The following is a 14,964-nucleotide window of genomic DNA, read 5'->3' on the forward strand; positions in this document are numbered from 1 at the left end:
GTCAGACAAGGGACTGTAACGGGATCTTTGGAGATCACTGCTATGGGATTTAGAGTTAGGAAGTCCTAAATTTAAGTCCTATCTCATACTCGTTGTATGAACCTGGGCAAGACACTTAAACTCTCAGTGTCCCTAGATAACTATATAAGGCTATAAATTGCAGGGCAGCTGTCCATCTGCATTAGTAGAGAGAGTTTTTTCATCACAACTCTACACCAATGAAAGCAAAGTTCTGGTACCAAAAAAAAGTTCTATTTTGGGTAGGCTAAGTTTGAGATGCCTACAGGACATACAAGTTATGTCTACACTTTTTATTCTTCCTTTCCTTGTCTCTAACAATGCACATCTGGGAGAAGGCTGTTCAGGGTTTAGAGTGCAGACCTGAGGTGTACAAGTAGGGGCCATACAACTATGCTGGTCTCTAGATTTTTAATTAAAATGGACCAACAGTGAGACAGATAGAAGGCTTGAAGCAGTTTAAATGCCATTCAACTTTGACTGACAAACATGTGAAGTAACCTCATCATTTGTGTATTTACTGAAAAACAGGTTGTTTGCTGCATGCATGGATTCCATAAAAATAAAATGCATGCCTTTAAGTATTAGGATTAAATCACTAAGCCTCTCACTGGAGTCAGAAAAGGAGAAAGAATCTTAGGTCATAGCTCTTGGTTTGAACAAACATCTTCTAATTCTTATTTATTTGGATAGCACTTTTGAGAAGGGGGAAAAGCCAAAATGTTATAGTTTCAGCATCAAAAACATATGTAAAGGAGCTCATGCTAACCAAGAACAGTAAACCAGAGTTGGCCTTTGGTGGGGTGGGAAGAAAGCAGAGCAGGGGGAAAAAAAAAGAAAAAAAACATGCATTTTGTATTGCTGTATTTTTATGTTCTTGCCTTACAGGATCAAGGACAGATGTGAATTTATTTTTTAACTTCATAACCGGCAGGGAGTATCAGAGCACAAAGCGGTGGGAGAAGGAAGATGTACGCAACATGATGTTATTTCTGGAGTTAGATTTTTTATTTTAATGGGGAAATTGGGAGCCATAGAAACTGTAAACTTCGATCACTGGGAGAAATATGACTTGGGGATTCAGGGAGAAACTCCAGAAGTTTCTCTGGGTCTCTAAGACATGCTCTATTATTGAGCACATCTTCCTTTCATTATGGGAATGGCCCCTAGACAAAACAGAACAAAATTGTTTTAGTTTCAGTCTGCGGTCCCATGCTGAAGGGCAACTTCTTGTAGCCAGCATACAGGTTTGGTGCTAATATTTCATCGTTTCTTCCCTCTGCCCTTCCCCCTCTTTCTGTCCAGCAACAACTGCTCCCTTCTATCAAGACACAGTTTTCATTGGCTGTTAAAATGTCTTCTGTGGAACGTGGACCATATGGCTCTTTTCGAGCTGGGAAAAACCAAACTCTGTTCAAGTCCTGCTTGATGAAAGCAGGCTTGTCACTTGGATTTCCTGGGTATGCAAATGGACCAGGGCCCAAGAAGAGCCTTTCAGTGTCTTGCTTCATGCAGCCTTCATGGTCCAGATACCTCCTAATGGGAGACAACCTAATAAGGCCTCTATTTTCCTACTAAAATGGAGCCCTAGTACCTAAACTATTGAACAGTACAGAGATGCTAATGACTTTCTTGCCTTGTTTTCATAAATCATGGGGTCCAGTTCCCATTAATTGTTGTGTTTCCCAAGCTTTTAAAATCCCTACAGGCATTATTGATTTTTCCTCCTTTGTCAACTTTAGAAACCACCCCCAGCATCGTTTTCTTTAATAAGGTGTTTCAATTCATTGCTTGAGATTTCTTTGGAGACCCTTCTAGAAGGATTTGGTGGTTTGTTTGTTGTTTGCTGTTGTAGTTGTTGTTTGGGGGAGTGGGAGGTGGGGAGCATTCTGTTTGCAACTCCTGATACTGAAAAGGGGGATTGAAGTCTCTTCTCTCCTGAGGATAAAAGAGGGAGGGCATAGCAAGAATCGCACTAAGGATTGACCAGAGTGAGTGGTAGTCAGATAGACAAATCCTTCCATGTATTTTCTTTCTTCTTCTTTTTTTAAAGATACTGTCAGACTGTAAAAAAGGAATGGAAACAAAAACTGGAGCAGATCTATATAATTGGGACCCTCTGGGAAGGTTGGATTGGGGGCCGAAGGCCTTTGGCAAATACTAGGTGTATGTCTTTCTCAGTGGTTCTCCTCAGGCTTTTCCCTTTCTCTCCATTCCTTTCCCTGCCTTCCTACTAATCCCAGCATCCTCCTCTTACCTGCACCTATCTGAGGAGTTATTGCGAGTATCAAATGAGATAATATTTGTAAAATGCACTTAGCACAGGGCTTATTCCCTTGCCCTTTCATTTGCCTTGTCTCTTTCCCATCTCCTCCATTCCTCACCCCTTCCACACCCTCCCTTAGCTATCCCCTCTACTTCTTCTCTTTAATAACTAATGAGCACACAATTCCAGTCTGTACCAGAAAAGAATAAAAGCTTACTGATAGAGTCAGGTGAACATTGCCCTGTCCTTTTTTGAGCACATGCAGGTGCAGTAGATAGAATGCTGGGCCTGGAATCAGGAAGAGCTGAATTCAAATTCAGCTTCAGATACTTGCTAACTGTGTGATCCTGGGCAAATCAGTTAACCTTGTTTGCCTCAGTTTCCCTATCTGTAAAATGAGAAGGAGAAAGAAATAGCAAACCAGTTCAGTGTCTTTGCCATGGAAACCCCCAATGGGGTCACAAAAAGTTGGACATGACTGAACAACAACAACAGAGTCTTCTAGTGTGCTGTCAGAAATGAGATATCCTTGCTTGTAGCACAAAGGACTGTGGGTCTTATAGCAAAGGAGAGCTCAAAGGATTCTGAGCTGGGTCCTTTCACCTAGAATGTATATGTGTATGTATGTGTGTATGCACTATATATGTATACATATGCATACACATATATGTATATGTATGCATGTGCATGCATTCATGTATCATGCTGGAAAGAGGAGATTCCATGCTGTGACCTCCATAAGTAAGACTGTTTCTGCATTAGGAGGCTGCTTTTATAACCATGACCTCTGTCTTCTCTCTCATTTCTGATGGAAGAGAAGCAAGGGGATACAGAGTCAGCAAGGATGAGCCCGTGAAAGAATTGTGTCTAGTGCTGGGAGTGACAGTCCCTCTCCCTATCCCCAATGCTTGTGACATTGGTTCACTAGCATGATGGATGACTGCTGGCTCCTCTATAAATCACCAATTACAGGAAGAAGGACTTTCGCCTGGAACTGGCTCGTAACGAGGCAGGGGATGCAGTGAATTGGAGAACCACCAAATTTGACTTTTGCCTCTTCAGGCATATCATGAATGCCTTTCAAGAAGGTGAAACGCTTCTCTTTTTGAGAGCACGAGCAGTCAGGAGGTAGGTATAAAATAGAGAATTCAATCACTCCCAAGAAAAAAGAAAAGTTTTGCTGAAGTTGAGATGTTCTTTGCTTTCCTGGCCTCCCCCGCTGACCTAACTAAGCGTTCAAACTTTCAAAGAACCAGGTAGGAGTCTGACACGGTTGCCAAAAAGAGAGGGAGAGAAATCAAATCTTGCCTGAAAATGTTTAAAGCAATTCTTCTTTTCTCTTCATTTCTGAAGGGGTGTGAGTACAGGCTCTTCAGGGGGCTTCTGTTTGCTGCTGGTAGGGCAGGGCTGATAGGTTCAAGTATTTTGTGCGAGGTGGGGAGGGAGAGAGGAGAGAACGGGGTTCACTGAGGAATAGGTAGGGGTGAGCCTGGAAAGGGCTTATTTGAATGCCAGTATTGAAAGGAAGGAGATTCTGGACCAGAAAAAATTCCAAACAGGGGCTGTCTATGAGCAAACGGGGTCAAGAGAGCTGAAAAGAAGCAATAGTTCAGGTATAAGTCTTGGAATCACAGTCCTGGGTTCAAACCTTGTTTCTTTTTCATCGAGGTGACCATTGCTATATAAAGTGTACAGCCAAAAAAAAAGTGCTCTGTGCTTAGAACGCTATCCCTCTTCATCTTGGCCTCCTGACTTCCTGCATGTCTCAAATAAAAATCTCACATTCTGCAAGAAGCCTTTCTCATCCCCCTCGATGTTAATGCTATCCTTCTGTTGATAATTTCCAGCTTATTCTGCAGTTACCTTCTTTATATATAATATTTTACATGTTTTTCCTACATTATATTGTCAACTTCTTGAGTGCAGGACCTGTTTTTTGCCTTTCTTTGTATAACCACTACTTTGCACAGTGCCCGATCTATAGTAGGCCCTATAAAAATGCTTATTAACTGACTGATTGATTGACCATGAGCATGTCATCAGACCTTAGCTTCCTCATATTTAAAATAAGGATAATAATAGTTACACTGCCAACCTTACTCCTAGTGTGTGTGTGTGTGTGTGTGTGTGTGTGTGTGAAGTAGGGCAGGGATAGGGGGTGATGAAAGTGCCTTGCAAACTTGTACTTTCTATATAAAGATCAAATATGACTACAGATTTAGAGTCAGAAGGGACCTCAGAGGTCATGAGTCCAACCCCCTTATTTGACAGATGAGAAAACTAAAGGTCAGAGAACTACTTGCCCAGGTTTGCACAACCAGAAAAAGTCTAAGGTAGGCTTTGAACACAGGTCTTTCTGACTCTCAATTCAAGCACTGCATCAGAGGTGTCAAACACAAGGTCCAGGGCCATTGTACAACCTGTACCACTCTACAGTGCAGTCAGAGCCAGATTAAAATATGATTGGGAAATATTTGTCAAAAGAAATAAAAAGCATAATAGAACATAGATAATGTCAATACATCATTTTCTAAGTCAATATGTGATCCACAGTGATCCTTCTGTATACTTTAGTGGTCCCCATTTCTATTTTATTTTGGCTCTACTGCCCTACACCAAGTTGCCTACATCAACTTTTATTACTCTATATATTATTTTTTTTATTAAGCAATAGGGGTTAAGTAACTTGCTCAAGGTTATACGGCCAGTTATTTCTGGGTGTGGTGCTAAGTGTCTACTCTATATTTATTAAGTGGATCCTCTTTCAAACCAAGTCTTTGTTAGAGAAGTGGAGAACTGAATTCTCTAGAATGATGAATGTTAAGCACTAGATCTTAGATCATAAGATTATAGATTTAGAGTTGGAAGGGACTATTGTGGTCATTGAATCCACTTCTATTTTACAGATGAGGAAACTTAAGATTCAGAGAAGTGAAGGACATTGCCCAAGTCCACACAGGTGGCAAGTTGGCGGAGCTAGAATCTGAACCTGGGTCCTCTTCCATGGCACAAGGCTGCCTTAAGATCACAAAAATCCACTGTTCATTGCACAGGTGAGGAGACTCTAAGCCCAGAGAAAGAAAATGATTTTGTCCTGTCAGAGCCAAGATTGAACCTCCTGCACTCGCAGCTCAGTGTTCTTTTGACTCTACCTTATCGCCCATGGACAATGTTGTTTCCCAAACTGCCTAAGCAGAAGAGTTTCCCTTCACTTACCTCTTTCCTAGTGTGAAAATGGGTAAAGCCCAGAGGCAGCTTCCCAAGAGGAGCATTTCAAAACTTAAGACTGTCCCTTAATGCTGACCATCAAAATAATGTCTAACAGTTACAGCATGAGGTTTAAGACTGGCAAAGCACTTTGCATTTCTTATGCAATTTGATGCTATCTACAACCCTGTGAGAGAGGTGCTATTGGCATTCCCATCTTACATTGCCTTTGGTTTCTATTCCCATTACTATTTCTAAATACAAACTGACTTTGAGATGTTTGTATATATGCTGTATGTTTATATACATATTATACATGCATATATAGATATGTAAATGCATACATGTATGGATAGTGATAGAGAATAGGTATAGATATATATCCACATATAAGGTATACAGGTACCTATATATGTGTATGCCTGTATCTGTCTTTATTCTGCATCTTGACATATGTGTGTACATATGTATCTAAATATAGAATAGAGATACTTATGTGTATGTAGCTATATATAGAATAGAGATACAAATGAGTATGTAGCTAAGTATAGAATAGAGATACATATGTGTATGTAGCTAAATAGAGAATAGAGATACATATGTATATGTGTCTAAATAGAGAATAGAGATACATATGTGTATGAGTATGTAGCTAAATATGGACTAGATATATGTGTATGTATCTAAATATAAAATAGACATATATATGTACATATCAAAAATATTTATATGTATCAAAATATATATTAGAGATATATATGTATACATATATCTATCTAGATATTGAAGAGATATATAGATATGCAGGTACAGATATACATATACACCTATCTCTAGTCTATATCCAGAAACGTGTGTGTATTATATGACATGTGTATGTATATGTATCTAGATACAGACTAGGGATACATGTATGTATATACATGTATGTATCTAGATATTGAATAGAGATCGATATATAGATTTGCAAACATATATATACATATGCACACATACCTATACCTATCAGTATTCTATATCTAGATACATACATGTGTACACATATGTATCTAGATATAGAGATAGAAATATACAGGTATATGTATGTATATATGTACCATATCTCCAGATCTTTTTCTTTTCTATATCTAGATACATATATAAAAAACATATGCACCTGTACCTCTATATGTCTGTATTCTATTTCTACATATACAAATACTTCTTTACATCTATGTCCAATTCTATGACATATACGTGTGTATATCTCTATATCAATATCTGTCTTGCTTCCATCTTTATCTCTATCTACAAACATAGACTGTGCTTAGGCAACGATATTCTCTACTGGTACAGATCAGAACGTCCTGGACAACTTATACTCTTAGGGGGCTGCCTGGCATGTTGAGAGGCTAGGTGACCTGTCACACTTCCAGCATGGGGAAAAAACAGGATTTGAACATGGGTCTTCCTGATGCTAAGATTGCCTGTCTCTCCACTATGCCTCAGTAAGTATGTAGATAGGTAGGTTGATAGAGAGCTAGAGCATAAACACCTATATTATATATAGATATACCCCCACACATATAGACACATAATATATGTATGCATATGTTCAGACTTAAAACCTAATTTGGGTATAGCTAAATTGTCAATTAGAATATGAAAGGGCCTCTTTTCCTTTAAAGCTAATGAGACTAATTATTCTAAATACTCAAATCTCAGCAAGAGTTCTTCAATTCTAACTTACTCAGGTTAATTAGCTGTATGGCCTTTGGCCAATGATTTCATCTCTCTGTGCCTCAGTTTTCTTTTCTGTCAAACAAGGGGGGCTGGACACAATGGAGTGTAAGGTCTCCTCTAGATGTGACATTTGTGATTCTATGATTCTCAGTATCTTTAGCAGGCAGAGTGCCAATAAATAGAGATCAGCTGCCACTGTTGAGACTCTTTTTTTTCCCCTACAAAATCCTTGTTGGAGTTTGAGTCAGGAAAAGAACAAGGAAGTGTCATTTTGGAAAGAGAACACAGGGAGAAAGCCAGGCCTGGAGAAATGGTTCCTCCAGGGCCAGCCTGGCTTCCTGAGGAATAAGCTCATGAGCTTTCTGTCAGTGAGCTTTCTGACACACTTACTTGTACAGAAGGCTCAGTCTGCAATCTCAATGTTCATTCTCCCTGTTCCTGTCAGACCTCATATGGTTCCTAACTGTTGTGGGAAGGAAAGATGGTAGGTTTTTACTAGATGACAGGATTTGGAGCTTGGATGGCCCTTAGAGATCATCTAGTTCAACCTCCAAATATTTATAGAGAAGAAAAACTGAGACCTCTATTGGGGAAACAATTACCCAGCAGCACCACAGTAAATTACAAAGTCAGAATATGAACCCAGGCCCCTTGACTTAAAAGCCAGTGATTGGTTCACTAACCCATACTGCCCCTATCTCTGGGCCAGTTATAAAAGTTTTTCTTTTGTCTGGGGGTCTTGTGGGATGGGGTGGGGTTGTTGCAATTACTCAATAAAAATAACTCTGGGAAAGAAGTGTCCCCTGAATTAATGGCTTATCCTCAGGGAATGGTATAGGAGATCTCTGATTTCATTGGTATAGGCAAATCTCTACCAATACTGAGGGGTATCTACTAGGGACAGAAAGGTTAAATTAAGTGGTTTTCATGGGTCACATAGCCAATATGAATCAGAGGCAAGACTTGAACCCAGGTCTTTCTGACTCCCAGGCTGACTAGTCATTATGTCAGGTGACCTGCAGACTGGATATGTTTATTATCATAAAGGCTAAGAAAGACATGGAGGGATTTCAGGAATTTCAGGCCAAAGATAATCAAGAGAACAGGTCCACTCTCATGACAGCTGAGGCTGCTCATGAGAAGGTGACACCAATGACCTTTGGATCAGGTCTTTGTTCTGAAATTTATCGGAAGATGTTACTGTGCACAGGTGCACAAACCAGCCTCTTTTGCATGAAATCGAGATGGCTTGCAAGTAGTCCTGGGCTTTATTGCCCTCTAGTGTTCACCTACAGTAATACCATTCAAAGCAAGGGCTTCCCTGGCCCCTGCAGAGAATCATTCATCATTGTACTCTTCAAGGTCATTTCTTTTGAGACCTGCCCTGTGGGGTTCAAATACAGTCCCACAAACCACCTAGGAGGTGGTTGATCCCCTTAGGTGTATTTGGCAAAGAAGTCTGACGGAGAAATAGTCACGCAAATGAAATGATGTGCTCCCAATCTTCCAAATGGGAATCAACCAAAAAATCTTTTAAGGAAAAGTGTTTAGTGTCCAACCCTTCTCTAGGAGCTGCATGGGATATAGACGAATTGAACTTTGGGGTTCTTGTCCTTGTTCTTGACCTTGCAGTCAAATTAGAGCTCCATCACCAACCGTCATGAAAGTTAGTGAGTATATAGAGGGTATTACATGTCACAGCTTATGCTAAGCTATTACGGAGCCAACCTATATAGTGTGAGTGGTAGATAGGTGGATAGGGCAATGTAGAATAAGATACTTGGTTAGGTGCCCAGAACAAAGTTTGGCCTATACCAGATACTTGGTAAAATATTTGTTGGTTGATAAATGACGATAAAATGAAGAAAGACCTGCTGGGAGAAAGATGTCCCTAAGGTGCCTGGAATCTCCTACTGAGATCTTAGAAATGGAAACAAGAGAGATAGTCTGTTCATTCTTTTCCTTTCCAGTCCTCGCTTGGACCTAAATCAAAGTTGAATGGAGAAGAAAGGAAGACATCAAAGGGCAATGCCCTGATTGAATTGGAAGGAAAGTCATAGTTTAATTGGAAAGCTTTACTCTGACCCGAGAATTATAAGAAGCATTTGCTCTCTAGTGTCAAGGGTCCTGCTGCCTAGAATATCAGAAAGAATGATGGAATTGGGGGCAGGAAATCAGGCGCAACAGCTATGTGACTTTGAGAGAATCACTTAACCTAAGACTCAGTTTCCTCATCTGTAACATAATAACTTACATTTACATACTTATAGCACTTTAAATTTTTACCAAAATTTATATAGATCATTCCAACTTACAGCAGATAGTATTATCTCTACTTTACAGATGAGGCCCAGAGAATTTAAATGACTTACCTATGATCACACAGTTAATAAGTTTCAAACATAGGATTTGAACTTGTTTTCCCACTCTGTCCATTATGCAATATTGTCTCTATCCTCTGACCTAGGAAGAATATACTCTAACATCAGTCTCTAACTTGAATGGATTTCAACAGCATAGGATCTAATTAGGCAGCACACTGGGCCAGATCAGAAGACCTAAGTTCAAATCTTGCTTCAGATACTTAACAAGCTATGTAACCTTGGGCAAGTCACTTAATCTCTGTTTGCCTCTGTTTCTTAAACTGTACAAAGCAGGGGGGAGGAGGGCAATAATAGCATCTACCTCCCAGGGTTGTTGTCAGGATTAAATGAGACAATATTTGTAAAGTGCTTAGAAGAATGCCTGATCTATAGTAGGTACCCAATGAATGTTTCTTCTCCTTTCTCTTCTGCTGTCATGGCTCATTCATGCTTCATCCACATTGCCTTGGTTGTGGAGTCTCTGCACCCCCTGACACCCTTCCATCTGCTTTTCATGGTAGAAATTTTTGCAAGTCTTCTGCCTTTCCATTTTCTTCTTGTTTTCACAAGTCCAAAGGTTGGAGAAGATGAGCTTAGGAGTCAAGACTAAGGCAAAACTAGAAGGGGTGAGGGTGTGGTTAGAGTAGGAGAACACTAGGAAATTTCTACCTGAATCCACAGGCATCGATATTTAGTGTGCTCATGTCCTAGGCAACACCTACAAGGGGCACAGTCAAGCCAGAGCTGGAAATGTCATAGGTTCATAGATGTAGATCTCAGAGGGCCTCTAGTCCAATTCCCACCATTTTACAAGTGAGAAAAACAAGATGCAGGAAAGTTGAGTGACTTGTCCAAGGTTACCTAGGTAGCAGGCATCAGTGTTGGAATTTAAACCCAAGTCTTTTGACTCCAGGACTAGTTCTCTTTCTACTGGGCTTTGCAAAACTTTAAATGTAAAGTATTAGAATTTAAGGAGTCCTTAAAAGTTCACCTAGGTTTGCCCCTTCACTTTACAAAGGAAGAGATTGAGGCTCAGGTTAGGAAAGTCAGCCACCTAAGGTCATCTCCCTATGAGCTGAATATTGTTCATGATCCTTATGATACAGAAGTTCCTGATGGGTCCAGCAATTGTACCAAACTTTGTTGTCCTCAACCAGGAGATGTGACATTCCCAAAGGAGACATCAACAAACAAAGGCAACTCAGCAATGGAGACAAGTTTCCTCCTGTCCTTGAGAGACTTTTTGGAGAATTCTGCCATTCTGAGAGATATTCACAAATTCTGAGTGATATTCACAGAAAGTATATGTCTCCATGGAGTTACACACTGAGCTGTGGAGGACAAGGAGCCCATAGCATATCTTTGGAGCCTCAAGCTAATCCAACCCCCTCCTTTTACAGATGAGGAATTGGGACTCAGGGAGGTTAGTGTCTAATATCACAAAGGGAGTATTTATCAGAAAGGGGATCTGAACCCAGACCTCCCAACTCTACCTTACATTGTACTATGGTTCCTCTCAAGTAACAGAAGGAGGAATTAGCTTGAGGAGGGATGAGTTATTATTTATGATGCTATTTATGAAGCACCGTGCCTCTTGTCCCAATACTTCGGAAGGAAAAGATGCTACATATATCCTGATCTCACAGAGGAAAAGATCCATTTTCAGATAACAGAACCATCAGGAATCCCATTCTCAAAGTCTTAACAATAATAATGATAACATTAATAACAATAAGCTTATATTTATATAGCACTTTGAGGCTTGTTAAACTCCTGATATTAATTATGTCATCTGAGTCTCACAACAACCCAGGGAGGCTGGTAGTGCAAGTATTACTACCCCCATTTTACAGATGAGGAAACTGAGGCTCTAAGACATTAAGTGATTGTCTAGAGAAAAGCACAATCCCTCCACTTTCAGCACAATGGCAGGCATCCAGTCTATGAGTCAAAGACTGGGTCATTCTTCCAGATGTTTCCTCATATCCAGATGTTTGATGTCGTGTAAACAGCCTTTGGGAGAAACACTAAAGCATTCAAGCCATTAGAGAACCCTTTATTGCCATGTAATGGTCTAAGAGAGTTAATTTACCAATTTTCCTGAGATTAACAGAGGCACTGGGGAGTTGAACTAATTTGCTATATTTACTCTGGTATTCCTTCCCACCCTGTAAAATTCTGAGGAGTAAATATGCAATTTTACCATTGTATGATGGATCCCCTCCCTCATTACCCCTCCTCTTTGAACACAGCCCCCACCTTATACCTGCTACTTCTAAACTCCTGACCTACATAAAGACATAACCCAGTGGGCTTAGTTGCTGAGTGTTGGCTGTGGGAGCTACTCAAGAATGTGGTCCAAGGACCACTAGTATCCTTTTTATTAAAACTAAAAAAGAATGGTTAGTCATTGTTAATACCTTTTAAATCCTACAGAGCCTTGGGAAGAGGATGGAAATGGGGGAAGGAGGGGACAGACTACCATCTTCAAAAGTTTTATCAGGCAGAGTTCATTCCTATCTACAGAACCCAGTCTACACAGCTCAAGCACCACCTTCTTTCTACATGAAGCCGATCTGGATCTCCCCAATTGCTAATTTATTTTTCTTTATATATTTATTCTGTATATGCTTATATAAGTATGTGTTTTCTCCCCCAGTAGAATATAATCCCCTCGAGGAGAGATATTATTTCAGTATTTATACTGGTATCTCCAGCACCTAACACAATACTCAGCACACAGAAAGCCCTCAAAAAATATGTTGTTAATTGATTGTTGGACTATATGATCTCTAAGAATGCTTGATGATCCAGGAACACCTGACAAATAATCCATTGCCATTCCTGTTTAGGTGAGAAATATATGTGAATGTATATGTGTGGATTATTACGATTATTAACATCAAAAGTTAACTTATACCAGGAGGAAAATGTCACATATTAAAGCAATTCTGGCCACCTAGACTTTGGATGGGAAAGTTTCTAAGGGACAGGTACCATCGATCAATTAAATGACCTTGAGCTCAGACCTCTGAGCCTCAGTTTCCTCATGTTCACCATAAAACAGGAATCTTATTAATTTGGCTACCAACCTCATAGAGTAGTTGTTGAGAACCAAGTGAACTAATGAATGGAAAGTACATGATAAAAGCCAATGCCCATTTTTATCATTGTTATTGTTCTTATAATTTTTGCTCTCTATTTCCAGTCCTCCAAAGCTAACTAGCCTTGTTGGGCAATTGGAGTCACGACTGATTCAAAGAATTTGCCCCAGTATTTCAGTTGTAACATGTTGTGACTGCTTTTGGCAGCTGGGTCACTTTTTGTCACTATCTTTCGTCATCTTTGAGATAAGAAGGGCTATGCTTCTGCATCATTCGACGGCCCTTTGTGACTGGATGCACACCCAGTACATGGTGAGTGAGTGGGTGACCACCACAGCTACCAAGACCCAAGTAGTAGTGGTAATGATAATGATGACAGCTAACATTTATCTAGTGCTTACTGTGTACCAGGCATTAGGCTAAGTGCTTTACAATTACTTCATTTAATCCTCACAACAACTCTGGCAGATAGATGCTATTATTACCCCCATTTTACAGAGGAGGAAACTGAGTTAAACAGAAGTCAAGTGACTTGTCCAGGATCACATAGCTAATGTCTGAAATCATGCCTTCCCAGCTCCAGGCTTGGCACTTTATTCACTGTGCCATCAAGTGGAATAAAATGCCTGGCAGCATCTATATATGCCTATTTCCAAAACATGAGTAAAAGAAGATAACTGTTCAAATGTGCTTTTTCCATGGCAGTAAGTATACTTGGAAATATCTAGATCAGGGGTTAGCAAACTATGGGCCATGGTCCAAATCTAGCCTGCTTCCTGTTTTTGTACAGTCTGTGAACTGGTTTATATACACATATCCAAACATGTACATGTGTATGCCTATTATATCTCTATGTATGTACACATGAATTCATACATGTATACAAACATACATTTGTGAAATATTACATCTCTATTTGATATATGTGTATATATAAATATGTACACAATATACATATATACTTATGTGTGTTGTATCCCTTGATATGATATAAGCTTCTTCAGGGACTGTTTATTTTTGTCTTTGAAACCCCCATGCCACAGTGCCTGGCATATAGTATATGCTTAATAAATACTTATTGGGTAATTGATTGATAGAGATTTCTTCCCTGCTGACAGGTGGTCTAGACAACTTCTATGGTACTTTTCACATGTTTACTATCAGACACTGCAACTTGACTTTCTCTATTTCTCTTCAAACAGAATGTCTGAAGGCAGAGCCCCATTCTTATACATATAAATGTTTGTTGCATTTGAATTTTGTACTTCTTCCCCCACAGTGCTTAGTGAACAATACTAATCCCCTCAATGCTATCAATAAGTATATCCTGATTCTTGGGTTCTAATTACTTTTTTTTATTCCTCCCTCAAACTCAAGTTCTATTTTAAGTAGGAACACAATTGAAGTTATAGAATATGGAAAGAGTACTGGACTAAAAGGCAAGAGACTATGACCTTGGACAAATCACTTCTTCTCTCAGGTCCTTGATTTCCCCATCTGTAACATGAGGTGATTGAACTAGGCAATCTTAGAGAATTTTTATTATCTACAATTTTAAATTCCAATGAACGGTGATCTGTCTTCTGAGCACAAAAGCCATAGTGTGTGGTGACATGGAACTCCTCCAGAAATGGCCCCATGTTTAAAATGCAGTTGCCTTGGTCCACATGTATCTACTATGTTCACCAGGGGTAAATGTTCTCTGCACTTGGGAGTTGTTCATCTTTTCATTTCAGCTCCATGACAGGCTTGGTTTTTAGGCCTTCCATTGTCTTGACACTGAGCCAAGCCTAGAGTTTATTTAACTAGTATATGATTAATTTTCTCTGTTTTTATTATCATATTTGCTCATGTACTTGCGTTGTATCTGCATCCTGTTTTCTGAAAAATAATTTATTAACCGTAGTCCTTGTTGGGGGCAATAATATGTCTTTTCCATAGAAATGCTGAAACTTGGAGAAATGTGGCCCATTATAACTGCATTAGGATACAACTGGGATATTCTAACAGTCCCTCAGCAGATATTATGTGTTCCTCCAATGATTTAAGAGATGTAGTTCTTGACCCTGGACCCCATAATGCTAAGGAATACATTTAAAGACTCTTGTAAGATACATCCCAGACCGTATCTATTTTGTCCTCATTCCATGTTTTCACTTAATGGTGGATCTTCTATGTTCCCTTCTGCATGGCTGAATCGCCACAGAAAAGTTATACTGAAGAAAAAGTTACCATTTTCACAGAATCACAGAATTTTAGAGTTGGAAAGCAACAGAGGGGCTAT

At 39.6% G+C, this 14,964-nt stretch overlaps 1 long non-coding RNA gene across 1 annotated transcript; it reads left to right on the forward strand.

The window, feature by feature from the left end:
- Nucleotides 1–966: 966 nt before the first annotated feature.
- On the forward strand, nt 967–14,684 carry LOC138168653 (uncharacterized). The gene is made up of 3 exons (XR_011170173.1): nt 967–1,265; nt 3,257–3,412; nt 12,013–14,684. It is a non-coding gene; the product is annotated as an uncharacterized lncRNA (long non-coding RNA).
- The last annotated feature ends 280 nt before the right edge of the window (nt 14,685–14,964 follow it).

Source organism: Petaurus breviceps, unplaced genomic scaffold (genome assembly GCF_028583685.1).
Source record: "Petaurus breviceps papuanus isolate PSGF00001 unplaced genomic scaffold, PetGlider_PUasm1.0 37, whole genome shotgun sequence".
NCBI lineage: Eukaryota > Metazoa > Chordata > Mammalia > Diprotodontia > Petauridae > Petaurus > Petaurus breviceps.